Source organism: Pseudorca crassidens, chromosome 5, assembly GCF_039906515.1.
Source record: "Pseudorca crassidens isolate mPseCra1 chromosome 5, mPseCra1.hap1, whole genome shotgun sequence".
Lineage (NCBI taxonomy): Eukaryota > Metazoa > Chordata > Mammalia > Artiodactyla > Delphinidae > Pseudorca > Pseudorca crassidens.
This window is the reverse complement of record NC_090300.1, coordinates 24,291,834-24,297,391: the sequence shown is the minus strand read 5'-3', so window position 1 is coordinate 24,297,391 and position 5,558 is coordinate 24,291,834. Positions and strand designations below refer to the sequence as shown.

At 36.4% G+C, this 5,558-nt stretch overlaps 1 long non-coding RNA gene across 1 annotated transcript; it reads left to right on the top strand.

The window, feature by feature from the left end:
- Positions 1-996: 996 nt before the first annotated feature.
- On the top strand, positions 997-2,105 carry LOC137224723 (uncharacterized). The gene is made up of 2 exons (XR_010943473.1): positions 997-1,328; positions 1,730-2,105. It is a non-coding gene; the product is annotated as an uncharacterized lncRNA (long non-coding RNA).
- Positions 2,106-5,558: the final 3,453 nt, after the last annotated feature.

The window sequence follows — 5,558 nt, the reverse complement described above, 5'->3', positions numbered from 1 at the left end:
TAAGGCATCAGGGAAAAGTGAAACAAGGATATTAGTAATAGAAAAGGCAACGCAGTAGATAAAAAGATGATGAAAAATGGCCAATACTGATTGAGGGAATTAAGATATTCAAAGCCAAAATAGGAAAAGGTAAGGACACTCAAGAGCAAAGTTTGTCCATATTCTGACTATTCTGACTTTTGGAATTGTTTTCATAAAAAAGCACAATGTCTGAGAAGAGAAAGAAAGGAAATAGAACAACAATATAAAACTATGGGGAAATTAAACAAAATCAAGAAAATTAGATTAAATATGGAACTTTTGTCAAAGAGCAGTTGAACAATGCAAAGAGAACAATATGATAAAACAAAAACCCTGGGAAGTCTAGAAAAGAAAACAAAAGAAAAACAAAGAAACATGAGAAAGACAGAAAAAAGCAAACACAGAGAAGAAAGGGTTGAAGTGTATATATGCTCAAGCCAGTAGAACACACACAACTCTGCTTTTAGTTTTGACAGCAAAAAGATATCTTAATTGAGCAGATTTACGAGAAGAAAAGCACATACATGATGTTAGAAAGCAATGATTTTTTAAAACTTCTCAAGTTAAAACAGAATGCTGTTTAAGCATGATATATGTCTGTGTTTTAAAATGCATATGGAATTCTGGGTTTGGGACAGGGAAACATCACTTGATTTTATTATAAATTTACCCATCTGGATGCTAGAAGTGAGAAATTTGATTGTTTTCTCATTCACCCAATCAGAGAAAATAATTTTTTCAAATTGCAGTTATATCAACAGATACAGAAGCGATCTTATTTAGTTAAAAACCTCCATAAGTGTCATTTAGCTGAATGGATAAAACAAGAGCAACAAAAATATTTCCAGCCACACAGCAAGCCATCTAAAAATTCTTTGGGGAATCTATTCCTCACTTCTATGGCAAAATAACACGTGTTATCTCTACTACAAATCTAAAGGCAAATAGACTTGTTTCTGTCCACTTATCCTTGCAAGAAAGTATCTGCTCACTAGTCTTTTGCTGTTGTTATTTTTTTTTCTGAATGCTCCAATTCAAAAACCTCATCCTACCACATTTTTTAGTCGTTAAATCTCCCTGTCCTTGTGGCTCTGTCTCTATGCACCAGAGAAACGACCTCATTAACAAAGTAGTTCTGTGCGTCCTTAACACTGAGGCCCTAGACTTCAGCTGGAGGCAGCTCTCTGCTCAGCCCGCAGTGCCGAGTGACACAGGCAGGCGACATCATCTGAGTACTAACTTCTACTACATCCAGACAGACTGCGAGAACCATTTCCGAATCGTGGCAAGACGTAAGAGCAGCAAAGGTAATCCTTCTGTTTCTATATCCAATTTTTGCAAAAATCAAATATTTCCATCTGGAAGGAACAGTTGGGGGTGGGGGCAGGCTCAGGGTCAAAATTGATAAGCCAGGAAATAAATGTATCCATCAGGTAGGAAATAAAGGGCAAACACAGAAAGAGAAGAGCTTCTGATATTTTTGAAAAAATGAAAGTCTCACGCAAGATGAATGAAATGTTTTTAGGATCGATATAAAAAGGGGATGTGCTGGCGAAGGCTTTGTTACGTGGGAATTAAACTGCAGGCTAGTATCTGGTAATAAGAGGAGGAGTTTTTATCTTACTGGAATCTCCAAGTTGGAAAGGACTTCAGACATCATCCAAGTCTATCATGAATGATCACATCTCATACTTTTCTTTTTTTAAAGGGTTAGCTGCAAAGTTTTGGACAAGACCTCTACAGGCAACTGGAAGCACAGTGTACCCAGGTGGTGGGTCTCGTCTGTGGCAATATATTTTTCTGTCTGTCCAATTGAATATGGCTGTAAAGGGAATAAAACCCCATGTAATCTCCAGCAGTGACAATTTAATCAGTTGTGTAAGGGGAAGAAGCAGAGTCCTCTCATTTTCATATTTGCATATTTGATTTTCGCTTTGGGGAATAGAGGTTATGTGTTTCTATTACTTCCCGTTCAATTTTAATATTTAACCCATTTAGGAGCAAATTTTTTCTCATGGTAGGAAACATTGAGTCAAACTGGTCAAAAAATAAGATTTCATTTCTGAAATAAAGCTCTGGATGCAGCATGCTTTGTGTAACATTTTTTCCTACAAAGAATCTGTGTGCCAAACATGGCTTGCGTGCTTCCAGCTTCTGCACGTGATGCATCCCCTATTAACATTCAGAGATCCACCCAGAAAAGGAAGGCAACTGTTTGGAGAACAATGCAAAATGATGAGGGCTATACCATAATATGTCCCCTTTTTTGTTCACATTTTCTTAAAATGTTAAGTCTTAATAACTGCCACTATTTCTGAGAAAATAGGGTTTCTAAAATACCTTATATATACAGGAATCACTTTTTATGAGGCTATAGAGGGGCAATAAATACAGCGAAATTAGTAAAACTCCATTGTTTTTACTATTGATAGAATGATGTTATTGTCCATAATGTGGTAACAGATTAGGGAATAGATTTTAAGATAAATAAGATGCAAGTAATTTGAAGTCATCATCAATTTCCCTTGTGTGACTCCCATGAGTATATTAAAAATCCACTCAGAATGGTGTTGAATTTGAATTACTGTAACATAGCAGTTTTTTGTTTGTTTTTTCAATGCATGTAAACCTCCACTTGTGAAAGCCCCAGAAGCATGTTGGGTAACTTAAAAAAAATAGAAAAGGCTAGTATTCTACTTGCTTAACGATTTAGAATTTCTTTATAAAAAGTGAACTCTGATTTCACTGGAGAGGAAAGAAATATTGATTTGAGTCTATATAATTTTGCAAAAAGAGAAAAAGATTAAACAAAATTTAAAAATATTGTGTGCATTAAATTTAATCTATGTATGTATTCACACACACATGCACATGTTGGGGGGTGTGTGTGTGTGTGTGTGTGTGTATATAAAATGTGGCCTAAATATTGCTAATCAAATTCTATAAGAAATTACTAAAATTGGAATTCTGAAAAGATGTCATTTCATTTTATTCAAAAGCAGAACAGATTGTCTTTTTAATTTATGTCCATGAAGAGTGCACCAGTAGCGATATACAGACATGTGTAATCATTAGAAGACAGGTATAAGATGCTTTGGGGGTTGGCAGAATTCATATTAAATTCAAGCACATAATATGTCAGGTTTTGAATATATTCTTGTTTATTTAAATCTGCATTCTGATAATCAAAGAGATTATCATTCATATATTTTTATAAATTCATATATTTCTTACCCCTTCAAAGTGGTAACAAATATATGAATATGTGATCCAATGATTACATATTCAAATTAACCCAGTTTCTTTGAATATGGTCTAATGATTGAAGGATCCCCCAAACACTGTGACTCCTCAGGGAAATATGCTGATGCCTCAGCACATTTTCTCAAGGTCTGGAGAGGACTAGATCTGCCAAGGAGTGCCTTGAAGCACGGAAACTCTGCTCTACCTAAACGCAGGTCCTAGGCTTTAATCACAACGGCTAGGTTCACACTAAAGCAATTAACCATATGATTGCTTTCGCAGGAGCCCAACCTCATCAGTGGCTTTCCTTCGGGCAAACTGACAAGGCTGGATGTAGTCAATGACTCAAGTGGATTTGATTACCTAAGAGGTACAAATCTCTGAATACACAAATACAGGGTAGGAATATTCACCCTCAATCTATTTTTTAGAAGTTGATATTTCATAATCAACCCTCTAAATTTAAATGATAAAGATAAAATAACTGCTCCATGAAGCAAGAGTTGGCAAGTTTTAGAATGAAGACTGAGACCAAATAATAATGGTCTGTTGTATAGTTTGTTGGTTTTTTGTTTGTTTGTTTTATTCTTTTCGGCAGTAAGTGAGAGTGAGCCATGATAGCTCTCAAAATCTAAAATAATAAGATTTACTTTGAGATTTGAAAGAGGTAAAAATGCCTAAGGAGTGTAATCTGTAATTGAGTAGCAACTTTAGATAAGGTTTGAAAGGTGTGTTTGTGCGTGTGTGTGTGTGTGTGTGTGTGTGTACACATAGATACATATATGTGTATATGCCTGTGTCTTTTTTTAGGCTTATTTACCCTTGTGACTTCACTAGTCATTGCTGGACTTGGTGATATATCTAGTGTGAACTTGAAGCTTTCTAGCATCCTCTTCTTGTTATCCTATTGGGAAGTTTCTGCCAGCATGATAACAGGATTTTTGGTACTATCCACTAGAATGGTTTCTTCAAAAGTGAGGCACTAAAGGATTTTAAATGTTTTCCTAGCGTAAAAGCCAAGTATGAATACAAGATCTGGGCAATGTGTCTTCCGACAGGTTTGTCATTTCTCAGCACTTTTTAAAGATTATCCTAAATATCCCTTAAATGCAATTAAAATACACTAGACAGCAAGTGACATGCCTCCCAAAGATGCTAAGGAGTTCATGCTTCTAGTAGGTATCAGTCAGAAATCTGGGAGGTTATGGGGTCTGATGAGCTTCACTGGGGCTGTATCCCATTCTGGAATGCCAGTGTACATATTGCTATGAAAAACTTGTTGAAATCATGAGATTGACTCCCAAAAAGATTTCCATAATTTGGAATTCAACAGTTAGTTTATTACCTGCAATAAAAAGAAAGTACACCCAAGGAATTTTAGTCTTGATGATGTTGGGAGCCTCTTAAGTAAAAACACATATCAAAACATGGAAATTTTTTCTTTAAGGTCTTAAGATGATTTGTCTTGAATCAAAGAAGATTTTATCAAAATTGGCCAAAATGTCTTTTCTGAATCTTAGTGTTAAGCACCACATCCAATGCTTTCTTATGTTCAAATACTTTGGTGAATGGTAAAACTTTATCCAGTGACTTGGCAAATTGTATCCCAACCAAAGTCCCCGATCGTCCTGTCTTCTCACTTTTAAAGCACAACGTTCTGAGAATCTAGATGATTTGCTGAGTGTCTGGGGCTCAGGAGGTAAAGTATCTAGAGACCTGAGGGGAAAAAAGTGCTGAGGGAACCAAATTCTCTCACCATCACTGAGAGAACAAACCTGATGGATATCAAAACATACTTGCCTTGTATTCCAGAGAGCCCATCCATCTATCTCTTTTTTTTCCTTTTTTCGGTTCTTAAAGAAAAAGAGATATATAAAAAGAAATCTAAAGAGAATAGTTATGAAAAAACTTTGGGCAATATGGAGTATAATTACAGCCTGTTTGAGGGTTGATGAAAAGACGGATGTGCCTGTACCCTCCTCACATTGGCTGCTGGTTGCAGTAAAAGAGGTTGTGTCTCCCCACAGCCCACTGCCTGCAGCTCCAGCCCCTCCTTCAGCCTATTCTGGGCTGTGGATTCCCCTGTGCTCTTTGTGCACTTTAAGTTTAATTTTGCATTTAAGAACTCAATTGACTCATCCATTAAGCATCAAGCAGCTCCCTTTTGAACCAAGAGGGAGCCCTGGGAAAACCCACAGCTGCTGGAACACGGAAAATGGGTTTAAAAAAACAAAACCATTTTGAAACTTTAAAGCATTTTAGCAGCCGTGGATTTCCCAGTCCTTACCCCCCAA